The 16,319-nt window shown below is 37.3% G+C and overlaps 1 protein-coding gene across 10 annotated transcripts in view; it reads right to left on the reverse strand.

The window, feature by feature from the left end:
* LOC106036886 (uncharacterized) overlaps positions 1–16,319 on the reverse strand; it is a 221,985-nt gene that overhangs the window by 146,003 nt on the left and 59,663 nt on the right. For 3 of the 10 annotated variants that reach the window (XM_066995339.1, XM_066995331.1, XM_066995333.1), the window contains exons 2-3: positions 14,472–14,658; positions 12,996–13,414 (exon numbers count right to left, since the gene is read on the reverse strand). The exons of 5 other annotated variants lie outside the window; for them this stretch is intronic. The gene's annotated coding sequence lies outside the window, so the exon portion shown is untranslated. The remainder of the gene's footprint in view (positions 1–12,995; positions 13,415–14,471; positions 14,659–16,319) is intronic. 2 more of the 10 variants (XR_010830806.1, XR_010830805.1) reach the window with 2 other exon arrangements.

Consider the following 16,319-nt stretch of genomic DNA (forward strand, 5'->3'; position numbering starts at 1 on the left):
GAAGAAGAATGGGGAGGACACTGTGAGAGGTGATGGAAGGGGGCTCCAGTAGTGTTCAGAGGAATGCAGGTTGTAGCATCAGGGAAACACTGTGTAAAACATTTGGGGCTGTTCTCCTACAGTGATCATACAAATTTACCATCTCCTCTGAAATGTATTTGCAAACTGCACAACCTGCAGTAGCTCCATGAAGTAGTTAAGAAACAAGTTGAAAATAACGACAGATTATCTGATAGTATCATACTGAGATGGTCTCACACTGGCAGAAGGCTCTGGCAAGCACATAGTGAGCTATGACAGATGTGTTGCAATCTTTTCCCTCATCTTGTAGAACCCATGACCTCAAAGAAAAGGCATGCCTTCCTGTAGCAAAGGGAAGGGACTTGTACACATATCCATGTTCCCAATATACATAGGTCAGTGTAAAAATCACAGTAGAGCCACAATAATTTAAAATACCTGACAACATTCATCCAGATATTTCACCTAAAGATATGAAGAAATGTTAAGAGATGCATAAAAGTGTCTTCCAGAAAATTTACAATACGATTTACTGTTAAAAAATGAACCTTCTCTAAGAGTTAAATAACCACACAGTCATACGTCCTTCAAAATCTAAAGCTGGAGAGGATGCTAGCCACTGGGCACTCACTGAATGAATGGAGGCTTTTACCTGCCACCCTGACTCAGGCATCAAAGGTCCAAAGTGCACTCTGGCAGCTAAATGGCACCTAAATCTTTGTGCTTGAAGATTTGAATATAAATGAATACTTGAATGTGAATGAATATGAAGACAATTTGGTATCCCATGTCTAGCAAGTCACTACATCAGAATCCTAACTGCTACCACACTCAAAGCTGTGCGCTGTGTGCACCTTGGGCATTGCTTTGCAGGACATGGAAGTCTTTTGTTGGATTTCAATGTCCTGAGCCCTAAACTAATACTTTAAAAACATATTTCTCATAATGAAACCACACACACACACACACACACACACACACACAATATTTATTTCTGGTAGGGTTACACTGCTTAACCCACCCTACTTGAACTACAGGTTTAGGTTCATTTTTGAAAGTCATTATCTGGAACATGGGCACTGTTTGTCAGAAAATTATTTCATTCCACTAGATCATATGATTTGATGAAGTGATGGGACAGTGACTGTCCATGATCTAAGGAATTATTTTGGTCTTTAAGAGAAGAACTCTGAGGACACAAATGATGGCCAAGTTATTTCCACTGTGTGAGAAATGCAGTATTGACTGGAAACACTCTGCTTACTGTCTTATTGCTATTATACAAAAGAAATTGTGGGGGGAAGAAAAAGGGGGGGGGGAATATCAAGCTTGTTGAGAGTCAACATGACAGGCTGACATCAGAAATGTCATCCATCAACTCTCTCTGTAGTCTATATAGATATTCTCAAAGATATGGTACTTCAAAGAGCTAATCTCTGCCTAAGTAATGAGTTAGTAGATGTACTATATTCCTAAGAGTCTTTATTCCCAAAGAGCTCAAGAAAGGATCTCACTCCTGTGCGATGTTTTCATGTTCCTATGTTGATGCTGGAGTGTTTTTCTCTTACTCCTACTTTATCCATAGTTAAAGTTGAAAGCCTGCGCATTCCCTCTTAATATCTTGTGCCAAATTTAGTCTACAACACCTACAGAGAAGGTCAAAGGGAGATTGTTACATCTGACTCAGGAAGGAAAGACTGAATCAACAATGCAAACAAAAAAAAATCTGTATTAGGGGGTAAAGAGATTGACCTTTAGACATAGCAACTGTAGCAGAATGGACTAGTCATAAAGCCGTTCACCAAATGATTTGCTCTGACTCAAAATGAAATAAACTCAAATCAAAATGAAAGAAATTTTTTCTTTCATTTCTTAAAGTCATTGTTACTGAAATAAAATTAGCTTACTTAGACAAGTTTTAGTTAGGGTTCTACACAAAATGAAAAATACCATATTTGTCACATAATAAATACAGACCTGTTTTGGGGTTGGTCTTCTCCTGGACTTTATTTTTCGAATACAAATTTTGACAGTAAATCCTAGAATAAAAGTTTTATAATATTGGGCATTGTGGTAAACGATCACAAGTTTGAAAATGTGAACTTTAAGCTAAAATGAAAAGTTCTCTATATACATCAACAAAAAATGTCCCAGTAGTTGCAAAGCTCAATCTTAAAAACTGAATTCACAAGTTTCTAGATTTTTCAGAGTGTCAACAGTATTTGGACTGGAGTGCCCTTTCCAGGTAGACATATCCAACTTTGTTCCATGGCACTAAAACATTGTACAGAGTCTGCCTTTAACCTATTCCATATAAGTCTCTTAAGATCTGAAAACAGGACCAGATGATCTTGAAGATCTCTTCCAACTTTAATGATTCTATGAATCTATGAAAATGAACATGGAGTAAGGTCTGAAAATTTTCAGCATTGCACAGACTCTTATTAGGCAACATCTGCTGAAAGTAGTCCACAATACAATATACAAATAAACAAGATAGGGAATGACAGAAAGAGATATAGCATTGAGGAAGTGATTTGTCTAGAAAAGCAGGAGCTGACTGCAGTAATAGCACTTGGCTCCCCTCACTTCACAAGTTCACAAGTTCAAGAGTCAAGTGTTTTGCCCATTTTAAAGACACATTTTTTGTCCAAACACAATTCTGATGTTAACTTTAAAAACAATACCAAAACATGATGATGTTTACTTTCCAGTGAGGTAAAACACCTCTAAATTTTTTACATCTCAAATCTTTTCACCTGCCCAGTGAGCAAACTGTTTACAGATGCTCATGCTCCACCACTGGACCACTGGAGTGTCCTGAGTGTCTCTACTTGCAAGTGACTGAATGATCTATGTAAAGAGGTATGTATCCTGTCACCTGGGAAAGCTGTGTTCTTAAAAGACACATGCCATCCATTCATTTGGATGCTTTTTTATTTGCCAGAATACCAGGGGCCATTCAAACACTGGAGCTTCCTAATATAAAAAGAGCGTGCAGGTAGCACACTGGGCTAAGACAGCTTGTATTCTCTTTCTACCAAGGTACAGTGCAGAACGCTTTCAGGAAAGGTGCCAACCTTCTCATAATGGATAATTATTTTAGACTGTTCTGTTGCCTACCAGTCCTGAATCTCATCTTAATGGCAGCTTGCAAGATCTGTGGTCTGCTACATAATAGGGCATTATCTGAGATGTTCATTCCTCTTTTTGTACTCTCAGTAGGCTTTGGGGAATAACAGATGCAGTCAACTGACAGGCAAACTTTTTACATCCTTTCCCCTCCCTTCCCTCCCACAAGAACTGCTGGGAAGATATCCATTATCTCAGTCAGCAAACACACAAGCTCTTCTGTAACCACAGCAGGAATGGCAAGATGGCCAGCTGAGTGAGACAGAGAAGAAATGCAAGGGCAGCCCAGGAGTCTGAAACATAAACTGTCCTTTTTATGGCTGGCTACTTGGCAGAGACGAGAAGCTGCCTGTAAGGGACATGGGTGATAGCACCATGATCTTTCTGATCATTGTCACCTCTCTAATGAATTGTGTGCTGGAAAGCTGCTGTCAATGATTGAACTAGTAGGTCCAGTGCAATGGGACTATTTCTGAATTACTGGCTCAAATCCAGGAGAGAAATATTTTGTCCTGAACCTCTCTCTCCTTCTTAGTCTCCTGCCTCTGTTCTGCCTTTGATTTTCAAACTCCTTCTGGCAAAGGATATTTCCCACCAAAAAAGCTTATACAGCGCCCAACACAGTCAGGTCTTATTCCTGGTTAAGGCCTCAAGTCTCTAGCTTAATAGAATATCCAACACTGAAAGTACCACCCTAATTTAAAGGGAAGCATTAAATGTCAGTTTATTTTTGAGCATTTTACAATCCTTAAGGAAAGACGTCAGTAAATATTATTCTTATATGATCATTTTTTCTAATACTCTAAGCTTCCAAGTCAGTTAAAGGTGCTAGAGATCACTGTGGGCATGTCTCAAGCAATGCCAGCAGCACCAGAGAAAGAAGCACATGGTCCAAATCAGTAGAGGCTATTAACCAAGCCTCGAGGGCTCTTAACTGTGAGGAATAAAAGGCTGGAGGCATGATGTTGGAGGTGAGAAGGCTACTACTGAAGGCATCCTTGGGGATGATCTTTTGTATTCTCTGAGGAAATGAAAGACTTCCAGTGAGAGGAAACAAAAGACCTGAACAGCAGGAATATTTTGGGACTGGAGCCAAGGAAAAGAGTCAGTAACAAAGACTGGTAATTTTGCGTGAATTGTTGTTTTGTGTTGTTGAGCACCAGGACACAGCTGGTGTACTGGCGAACCTGAGGATTTGTATTAACTGTATTGAAATGATAATGAAGTTTTTATTTTATGATTGCAGATGTTGGTGGATTATTGTTATTAAGCCTATTAGTGTAATAGTACAAATATGAGTTTCTCTTTGCTTACAGTCTTATTTGTTGTAGCTTTGTGAAATTAAATTTAGATGGCTTTTAAATAATGTAAAATAACATCAATTTCATAACATCAAGGTCAATTGAGGAGGTAGAAGCACAGAGCTGAAGGTAAAGTAGTTCAAAAGATTCAAATTCTTGACAACTTGAAAGAAACTCACTGCTTTCCGCGGTTACACTCAGGGCATATGTTTAGCTATTCAGTGATCATAAGCACAACAGAAGTGAGATGGAGATCTGGGGATCCAGGGTTATTTTATGAATCTTTGAAAGTAAAAACCATGTTCTGCTTTGAAAAGCAGGTTGTCACTTTGCCTCATCTTAAAAAAAAAAAAAAAAAAACTGATAACTTGAGCCATCTAGACTTCTGCTGCTGAACATGGAGCATCTCAAAGCTGTCCAGTTTTCAGAAAAGAGGCTTGAAAGGTTCATGCTTTCAGAGAACTAGGCTTTGTCTGACTATCTCGGCTGAACACCCAACATACTAACCACATTTGAAAGTATTATCTTGCCATACGAGACATTTTTCAGTCTATTCAGTATAGCGACCAAGTTTTGTTGTTTTGTTTGTTTGTTTTTAATATAAAACACATGAAATTAATGTACGATACTTGATTTGTTATTACAATTTAAGTGTATATCAAACACATTAAGACAATTCACTGCACTTATGAACTTGCAATCTCTATGACTATTAGACAAAGACCAAGGAAAAGTGATTGCCTTTCTTGCCAAGGCTCATGAAAGTACAATTTTACTTTAGTCTTAAAACCTCACCTTGCTGACCAGCACATATTGCTCTCACAGACACTGAACAGGACAAATGGAAGGCTAAAACATGCACATCTGAAAACATGATTATGCTGTGACCAGACACTTACCACTAATTTTATTAATTGTTTAATCTCTTTGTTGCTCAACCTCCAAATGCATGGGTCTTGTCCTTATCCTGGTGGTAAGCAAGACAAAAATTACTCGAAGCTGTGCAAACAGCTCTGCTGCCTTGGCTGACCTGAGGGCACAACAGCTAGCATAGGTCAGAGAAGCACAGAGCCTGATGTACAGTAACTCATGCTGAAGAAAGCTAACAGAGTCCTTTCCCAGTGCTGCTGAAGAAAGCTGAGTGTTGTTTCCCATGCTACTAAAGGCCACAGATTTTGGGCTTCTGCTGATGGAAAGGGATCCCGAAGGAGGAGGGGACAGCTGGGGACTTCCCCATCACAGTCCAGTTGTTGCCTCTCCCCAAGCAGTGGAATTTTTTGAGACAACTCTTACTGCCAAGTCATACTTACAACTTTGAAGCCCTAGTTTTTGAGTATACCTCTCCAGGCTTTGGTTAGCAGCCCTTGGCAGCTGCCCAGCCAGTGACAGGTGCTGGGGTGCCAGAAAGCAGTCATGCTGCCAGCAGGGTGAGGGCTGCTCTCTCACATGGAAACCTAACACAGGAGTCCTCAAATGCAGCAAGACTGGAGAAAATCACAGGAGGATAATTCTGACATTCTAGGTTGGTTGAAGGATCTTGGATATATACTGTAGCTGGGCCAGTATCTGCTGAAAGCCCTGAAGCACTGGCTAAGACACAACTTTCAGACGTGTTGTGAAGAACCCCTGCCTTTGTTCGTGTGCACAACAGCTGGCTCAGCCACCAAATCAAGATAAATGATTTCTCCTAGAGAGTACGAATATTGACACTCTTTATCTGAACTGTGAGTTAAGCCTCTGCTTGAAGAGGAGGAATACACTGGATTTGAAGACCTTGGGAAAGGACTTTAAACTCCTATATATCTATGTGCATACTTTGAGATACATAAACAAAACAGACATTGAAAACTCAGTCCTTGTTAACCAGAAAAACAATATTTTCCAATTTCTTTTAAGCATAGTAATTGAAAGATTCTTCAGATGTTCTTCACACACAACCCTATCATGCAGAAACTTCATAATGACAAAAAAATCTAGAAAAACATCTGCTCTGACACAAGGTTTTTATTCATTACTTTTTATTTAGTCTTTCTCATTTTTATTAATTCTTTCTTCATTTTAGTTGTGTGAAGAAGTTAATTGAAGTGTGACAGCAGTAAGTTGCAGAGAAAGGCCAATGAAATTATGTGTTTGTTTGTTTGACATATGAATCTCAGCAGTAGCTGAGTCATTTACATCTAGCTTTATATATGTGTTGTGCACATTTATATGTATATATATATGCATACTATATATATTTGTGCATTTATACAGAGAGGCACACACAGACTTTTAGCCATTCTTCAAGAGGCTGTAGCGTAGTCTCCTACTTGAATGTAGTCAGAATAAAATAACCATTAATCTCCCAGCACAGCCTAGGCAGTGACAGGGTAAGCTCCCATATTATGCTGCCAACAAGCTTCCTGGGCTGAGAAGTCCGTTCCTTTCTTGGCCTCTTGGCTGAGCCTACTTACAGACATGCCAACAAGCAGTAAGTTATAGTGTTTTCTGTTATGACACCTGACTCATCAAGGTACTAAACCACCTGCTTGATTTCAAGCATGGGAAATATTTCATTATTCAGATGCATTCTCAACTGCCATAGCTGAACAGGCATTGGATTAGTCAGAAAATGTAACTGGCAGCACTCACTCTCTCGTTTCACACAGACTACCAAATTGTGACAGCAAATAGTCACTGCTTTCCTGGCCTCTATCAGAACCATCAGGCAAAGAAAAAAATATTTTCTATAAGTCCTGTGTTTTCAGACTTTTTACACAATATTTTTAAGTCAGGGGAAAATTCTGCTTCCCATACATATAGGCAAATCCAATTGCTTTATAAAATATAATACTTGGAAATATGGAAGGGCACTATTTGGTCACTGGTACTTTCTCTATCTTCAGCATCAGTTATATTGAAGCCATGCTGTTAGGGTTTCTTAAGATGCGACAATATTCGTTGTATTTCCCAGAAATAGTACTAAAGCTTCTTGCCATTTACCACAGTTCTAGATCAAAGCCTAGCAGTGAAATACTGTAATGCTAGTGAGAAAGTCATTTTAAAATGCAAGTGGAAATGGGAATGACCCTTTCCTTCAAAATAAAGAAAGCTAAATTCTCTGACTTCTCAAAAAATGTGAACAACCTGCACCTCCTCCTGAAGTATATGGCTGTCAAGAGACAGGTCTGAAAAAGATTGCATCAATTTGCTTCTTTTGCATGACTCAGCACTAAGCAGCAGTGCAATGCTCAAAATGGTATCACAATCAACAGAGCAGCTTATACTCTCCAGACACTGCAGAAGGCAAAGGTCAAAAAATTTGCAAAATAAACTGCAAGTAAAAAATGAAGTGCTTCTGTTCAGTATTTAAGGTGATCCTGTATTTGTACCAACAGAGTACTGTCGATTTATTATGATTGTGCTGATGCATAATTTAGTTGATGGTAGCTTGGAGCCAAAAGTACCTCGTGATGTCAGCACATATCAGGGATGTTGAAGTAAGGCCAACAGAAGATTCAGATACTAAGCAGTTCTGAAAGATCAAATTGTATTTGTTCATTTTGGATGCCCCAATAGACGTTCAGTGAAAGTTTGATGACTACTTTCAGAAGTGGCCCTTACATGAGTAGAAATTCTGTGTCAACCTTAATATCAAGCCCATGTGTAGGTTCGCTGGCACCATTTAAAATTATACTGAGAAGTGTAAAAATTGAAATCCTACAAATAAGTTAAAATAAAACTTTAAATAAGTATTTAGCTATTTTTCTGTTCAGCTGTTTTGGTTAAAGGTGTTAGAACAACAGCATGAATCTCAGTAGATTGTATGTGTAATTATTCTCATGAAAATACCATATTCACAGACATAGTTCTACAAGATCAACTTGCCTAGATACAGTCTTGTCTTGGGCACATGCCCAGTAGTAATTGAACAAGAAAAGGATCTGTACTAGAAAATAACCTTCATGAAACAACCTCTGAGAGCAGAATTTCCACAACTTCACACTGCGCCACAGAAATCCATAGACCGCCTCTTGGTTACACTTATATTGATAGTTCTGCTCTACCTTCTTTGCTAGCAATTACTTTTGTTCTGCAAGGGGCTTTTGTTAGGTTTTCTGAGTGGTTGCTTCTTACAGAGTTCACTGCATAATTAGCAATATTATCGTCCATAACAGGAATGGTGTATACCAGAGTGTGCATTATTAACTTTGCTCTTATAAGACCTGCTTGAACTTTTCAGATTGATGTTACAACATTGTCTGAGTCCTACTGATTACCATGGAATGATTTTCTTTACTAACACTGCAAGAAGTAATTCAGTAAATTATAGCAAATTGTATTTTCTGAACAAAGTACTTTAGGGGTCATTAGGCATTAACACTTTATATATATATATATGTACTTAAAACAAGTTAAGGCTTTAATCTTAGATATAAGTCAAGATTAACCTTACTTTTGAAAGAAAAAAAAATATACTGCACATTCAAACACATGTAAAAGGGTGTTCTGTTTCACGTATTACTAACAAATGTACCAAGGCAATAGATGTTAATTACTTGTTAAAGTTGCTTGAATCATAATCTTAAGAAATACTTAGTAGAAAATTATTGAACATCACACATAAACAATCAATCAAGGATTGGGAAAAAAAATAATAATAATAAAAAGATGTTTTCTCAAAGTTTACAAGAAAAATATAAAGTAAAAACTGGTTCTGAAAAATGTGCCAAGAAATCTGCATTGTACTGTGTTTTTTCAAGACACAGGGTTTCTCAGAACAGTAGCCAGGTAAACAAGGTGCTATGGTACTCTGTGATCCCAATAAGGTCTATATTGACTCTGTGACTCTGTCTTTTTTTCTGAATAGAAATTTCACACACTGCATATGAGTTGTGCTTTTAGCAAACCTCTTTTTCTCAAATGAAATTCATTTTATGGTTTGTTTTTATATATATATATATTTATAAATTAGTATTTTCCAGCATAAAAGCTTTCCACTCATTTCTCAGCAGTTCAGCTTGTTTTCTTACCAACTATACCACCACAGTGGCACAAAAACAGCCAAACAGATGGCCACTACATCAACATGGCACCACATAGATGCTCCTCAGACCAAGCTTCAGACAACAGCTGAGCTGAACTCACTGTGACTTTTAATCTTTATTCTGAAAAACCTTTTAGTTGGAAAAAAATCGATAAGATAATATTCTATCTAATACTCATTAATTTGACAATGACCTTGCACCTCGATTTTTAATTCTGAAGTTTTTTTTGTATAAATATCTTATCACCATTGCTTTGGAAAATCTAATTTATTTCCAGGTATCCTATACATTTTTTCATATTATTTTCCTTTCTTCCAGAGACCACATTTACATAGACAACTGGATATGGGCGAATTTGTCCTGTTTTCTTTCAGCAGTTTCTGAAGGTTCGGTTAATTCAGTTGACTGAGAACGTTCAAATGTTCCTGCCCTACATTATTAGAGGTACTATGTTGTGCAGCTTTGTAGTATTAAGTCTAAATCCATTTGTGTGAAGGATAGATAGAAGACAAAAGAAAATTTCATTCTTTTAATTCAGTGAAGAAAAATTGTTACTGACGTGGAGAAAAACATAAGAAAAATGAATTCATGGGAAGCCATTTTTACTTAAGCACCATGTGGGCACTTTTGCTTTCACTACTTCAGAGCCCTGTGAGGAAGTCAACATGTACCAACATTTAATATACAATTTGTGAACTACTAACATTTAATTTAATATTATTCAGTATAAATTTGTTTCATATCAAGAGTAATGAGTGTTTTTTTCAGAGTTTGGCAGTATTTGTTCTTCACTGTACACTCACTGTAGACTGATTGACAGTTTCAAACTAAATACCAGTAGCCCAAAATAATGTACTCCTACTCTCAGCTTGTGCTTGAATATTCAAATTTGCAGATGTAGGAGTGAAACAGAAGACATAGAAGTGGGGAAAAAAAAAAAAAAAGATTCCAGGTGTTCAATGTTTGACATTGGCTCACTTCAAAGAACATTTGTTTCTTCAAAAATTGGACCCTGTTACCTTCCCCATAGAAAAGTTTCAGGTCTTGCAAAAACTTGTTTAATAATAATTCCCATAGAGTGAAGCAATGAACTACTGAGGTAAGAAGCTTTTCTTACCCATTTCAGCATTGCTATATTAAATCCTGAATATGCGTTTTGAAAAGATTCATATAAAAATTAAATTTTTATTCTTAAAATCAGAAAGCTCTGTGAGGCTGGAGTCTTCAGTGTGAGCTTTTAGACCACAACTAAATCAGCAAGATTCTTTGTGCATATACCTCCACATGTCCAAATAGTTGCAACCACAGAGTTTAGCCTATGTTAGTATGTTAATACTAGGCACTGTGTATATGTGCAGAATGAGTTTAAGGGCCTATTATCTCACTTGCATAAGCAAACAATTTGCTTGTGAAACAATTTAGCATCTGGCTTTACAGCCAGAACTGTTTATTCATTTTCATTAAGGCATTACTGCTGTGGAAGCAAAAAGAAAAATCTGCTTCAAAATGAAGACAATTCATAGTTACATCTTAACAGCCTTACACTGTTTTCTTAACACGGAAGAATCTGTGATACTTAACACTTCTGTACTGTAAAATGGAGCGTAATCAGAATGAGAAATGTTCCCTCACCCTCTATATCCAGTCAAGGCTGATACCTGAAGAAATGGCTTAACAGGCTTAAATTCAGTCATTCATGCATGTGCGACATTAGTGTCCCCCACTGAAAATTAATTAACAGATCTTTTTCACATATTCATGATGTTAGGCTTCACAGAAAAGTGCAGAAAAAGTATCAGATGGCTTTAAAGATTCTGCATACTCCATGGTCATGCAACAAATATGGAAAATTTGGGTCGTTCCAGTCCTTAGTTAAACTTCTCCCCAGGCAATAAATGCCACTCTGTAAAGACAGGATAAGACTCAGAAAGTATAGTGAGGTTGTTATGGTTTGCTTCTCTGAATTGTTTTAATCATGTTACGGAGAAAAAGGAAAAAAAAAATCTATCAATATATTTTTTTGCTCCCACGAAGTATTGCACATTTATAATTAATTCCTTCACCAGGAAGAAAAAAGATGAAAATGCTGACCTGAAACATACACTTAAGATTTACTGGCTTCTTTGACATGCATGTCAGTATGTGAGTAGAATAAGAATAGTTTTACAGAGAAAAAAAAAAAAAGACTATTTTATTATTTCCTTCCCACTTTCATCCTTCATACTAGGTGTAGGAAAATTGAATATTCAGTAGAGAACAAATTGGTTACAGGTCAGATTATCAGTATGTGTAGGCTGGCATAGTTTAGCAAAATCAAGGGAGTTACTCCAGTTTACACTAACTAAAAATCTGTCTCACAACTAGGACTATGCGAACAATTGATATCTCTGGGTCAGTGGTAGAGAAGAAAACAAGTAACACATGTCAAAAGGACTAAGGGTTTTTCTCTGACTTGAGAGGAAACACGTAAAAATTTAGTGAATTGAAAAGAAAGCTATTTCAGTATAGGGATGTTTTTAGTTATATTTCAAGGCATCTTTCATGTAGAACTAAATGAAATTTGGAAACCAGTCTAGAATTATAAGGGAATGAAACAGAAACTCAGAAGAATAGGGAGGGGGCAAAACTATTGATGTGATGACCCATCCTCTGCAGCCATGATGAGACTCTAAAAACCAAACAAGCAGGAAGCAGAAGTGGCCTAAATAGCAGAAAGCCAAGATTTCTGAGTCACCTCATGTAAACAAAGTGACTCTTCTTTTTGTAATAAACAAAACTATAGAGTTTCCATGCTTCACAGGTATGCCATGATTTGGGTGATAGAAAAATGGGTAGTCTGGGTAGAAAAACTGGAGAACATCCAGGTTGATTTTTCTCAGGAAAAAGCTATGGGAAACAAGGAGATCTAATAAAAATGTAATGGTGTTGCCATAGAAAAATGCCAAGCTGCCAGAAAGTTAAGCATGAGTCACAACACAGCACAGAGTGTTTTATGTTTAAAAAGGGATGTGTTCCAACCCTTGCAGACACACCTAGCGTAATTTTAAACTTTATTTCATGTCCTAATCTCAATGGTAGAAGAGGCCACCAAAAGCTTAAAGGAGGCTGTAAAATCTGTCCAAGAAACAAATAAACTTGAAGGCAACTAGCTTAAACTCCCATGACTATGATGCTAGCAGGTCCCAAATTAGCCATTTTATAGTAAGATCTGTTGTTTGACCACAGTGTAAATATATGCACAGTATCTTATAGTGTCTGTGCAGCTGTGACTCAATAGCAATCAGACCACAAAACAGTCCCCCTCTCATATAAGTACACTTGTAAAATTTACTCGGCTGTAGGCTCTTCATAATGAAAGGTAGGAGGAAGTTTCCAAAAGGACAAAAAGGTCAACTAGGAAACTAACCTGTTAGCAAGGATTACAGACTTGATACTACAAATTCTTCTCTAGGCACACAAGGGGAAGTTCAAGACATTCACATCATTGGATTTCTAGATTTCTACGAGCACTTACTAAGCAGATGAGTTAGCATGTATCTTCACCTTGTGCAGTCCTCTGTATGGGTGTCCCCAGGAGAAACGGTAGAACAATGGCAAAGCAAATGATCTACAAGTAGTCCATGGTTTGTATCAGCATGAGAATTCAATGAAGGATTTAGTTGCAACATCCTGGAACTTGTGTGTTGTCCAAGTCCCACACCAGGTGTGAGCCAGTGTGAATTGCAAGGAAAATCAGATGGAGAATGTGTGCTTTCTTAATCTGTGAAGATTATTCTGAAATCTCTTCACACACACCCCCTTTTTTTTTCCCAAGATGAACGTGTTGAAGAAGTATCCAAAGTGATTAGCTGTAGGAAGATGATCATGCATGTCTCAGGAAAGATCAGTTCACAAACAGGAAGAACGAAGATCCATGGAGGCCTGCATATATAACTTTAACAAACAGATGAGTATTCAGTCCTTAAAGTTAGTCTAGATTTTTCAGTGTACTTTAATTCTTTGGCAGGAGTTTGCATCAACAATTTTATAATACATGACATGACAATGGGTTTGAAAATTAACACTAAAACATTCAGTTATTCTTTTCTCTTCTTAAAAAATAAAAATTTAAATTAAAAAAAAAATAAATCAGTCATAGTTCTCTAGGAAATGTGACCAGATGTCTTGAAATAAACATAATTCATCATTATTACACTGATAGGTTGACTTTTTTAATGAGACTGTTAATTCATTTCCATGAGTCTGATGTGCTAAGAGAGGCCACATCTTTTCTTAATTTCATAGAACAGGGGTCATCATCCAATCACTGATACTTCCCACACATGGTTAAATTAGACTATCACAGATCTTTCTTCTATAATTATAATGCAAGGTAACTATGGTAACGATAGTTGGCAAATCTTGTCTTTCAAATGGCTTCTGTTGCACAGGTTTTTTAATCTTCTTCCCCCTCCCCCTTCCCACACACATTTTCTTCTTATTATAACAGGAAGATGCGGGTAACTATTACAATATGTATGGATTCCTGTCCTCAGCACTACTGAAGATAATCCCTTCATCAAGAATGGCAATTACTTTTATCCAACATCAATTTAGAATAACTTCATTTTTATGTTCTCAAGACTCATACAACCAGAGAGTTATGCTTCCTCATAACTTTTCAACATAGAATCACAGAATCGTCTAGGTTGGAAGAGACCTCCAAGATCACTGAGTCCAACCTCTGACCTAACACTACCAAGTCCTCCACTAAACCATATCACTAAGCTCTAAATCTAAACATCGTTTAAAGACCTCCAGGGATGGTGACTCAACCACTTCCCTGGGCAGCCCATTCCAATGCCTAACAACCCTTTCAGTAAAGAAGTTCTTCCTAATATCCAACCTAAACCTCCCCTGGCACAACTTTAGCCCATTCCCCCTCGTCCTGTCACCAGGCACGTGGGAGAATAGACCAACCCCCACCTCACTACAGCCTTCTTTAAGGTACCTGTAGAGTGCGATAAGGTCTCCCCTGAGCCTTCTCTTTTCCAGGCTGAACAATCCCAGCTCCCTCAGCCGCTGCTCGTTAAGACTTGTTCTCCAGACCCCTCACCAGCTTCGTTGCCCTTCTCTGGACTCGCTTGAGCACCTCGATGTCCTTCAGATTTCACTTTTTCAACAAATTCTAGCATTTTCTAGAAAAATTATTGAGCTGAATCAGCTTCAACCAAGGTTAATATCATGACGCTTAATGCGAATTTTAACACCTCCACATCAGAATTAAAGCACATAGATATTCTTCTCTAAACTGTGTATATTTATTTTTACTCATAGTTTATCTGAACTAGGAAATAGGAAGGCTACTCAGTTTCTGTAAAAAGAATATTGTTGTTTACTATTATTTTGACCTAAAAGGAAAAACGTGGTAGAAAGCTGCTTGACTCAAATGTTTGTGTTGTCTGAGAGCTGACTGTCTGTGTCTCTCCTCTTAATGTCTTTTTTTCCATTGACTCACCTTTGATTTTTGGCAGATTCTGAACAACCTGTTCATTATAACATTGGCAATGTGATCATGCTATCTCTGGCACTACTTGCTTTATAGAACAAAACGGTGCTTTGTTCCTCTGACTAGTTTAAGATGCATTGTGTTTCTTCCATCTTTCAAATCACTTCATTTTAATTAAGAACAAGACAGCAAAGTATGTTTAAAAACTTGGGCTACACATTATTTGCAGACAAAAGTACAAAAATTCAAGGGCAGAGTTAAAGGGCTTTCTGTAAGAAAAGAAATATTGGTCTTCTAATTATAATACGCAATGTTATCTTATCAGTTATCAGTAAAATGTTATCAGTTCCTTAACTATTGGAAAAGTACGGTTTTAAAATAGATAAAAAATAGAGCTAGAGTTGCAGTATGCAGAGATATGGCAAAAAATAGGAACACAACTTCATCTGTTATCTTTATATGTTGGTTTTTAAAATGGCTTTAATCACAGTAATAAAGTCCCAGCAGGTTAAAAAACTAAAATCTATGGTCTAAATACAGCTCTGATATAAATCTAGAGCAATTCAACTGTAAGCAGTGGTGTTGTTCCAGATTTACACCAGTGTAATTGAGACCAGAATCAGCATCATTTATTAAACTGTAGAGGCCGTGTTCGTCTCTCAGTATGTTTATTTAAGTCTCATTAGCTACTGAGAAGGAACTGTATACCTAATGGACTGCAATGGGTAACAGGAATAAGAGTAAGGAAGGCAAAGGGATTTTTAGGCCTCAGGAAATGAAGATTGTTCCCCAGGAGAGAGACTATTCAATTATCTTATATAAAGATCCAAAGAAAATAGCAATGGACGCATATAGGGGGATTATGAAGTCACTATGATTATATTGACATATCCAGCCCATGCATTGCATTAAAGTGTAGCTAAAAGTTCTAGCTTGCTTTGAAAGGACGCAATCAGAGACTGGTGCAGCCTTTTGAGAGGATGCTGGTCTCTCCTCCTATCTATGTCTGATTTTTTCAGGCCTGTGGACAACTATGTTCAGGTGTGTAAGAGCAAGGACTTTAGAGAAATTTAATTTAGCAGCTGCTTGACAGATTCTGTACTCTTGGGTCATACTGCTCTAATCATATCTTTTAATAAAACAGAAACCATTTTATACCTGTGCTAGATATAAATACACCCACAGTAGAAAGTAGTCTTCCTTCTGTTGAGAGAACCAAGGGAAATTAATAAACCTACATGGTTAAAAAAGACTCCAATTTATCATGAAAAGCAGTATATCACAAGTCCAGAGGGTCTGATTTCACATAGTATATACACTGAGGCCTTAATTCCTGTATTCATGATATAG

The sequence above is a fragment of the Anser cygnoides genome, chromosome 1, assembly GCF_040182565.1.
Source record: "Anser cygnoides isolate HZ-2024a breed goose chromosome 1, Taihu_goose_T2T_genome, whole genome shotgun sequence".
Classification (NCBI taxonomy): Eukaryota; Metazoa; Chordata; class Aves; order Anseriformes; family Anatidae; genus Anser; species Anser cygnoides.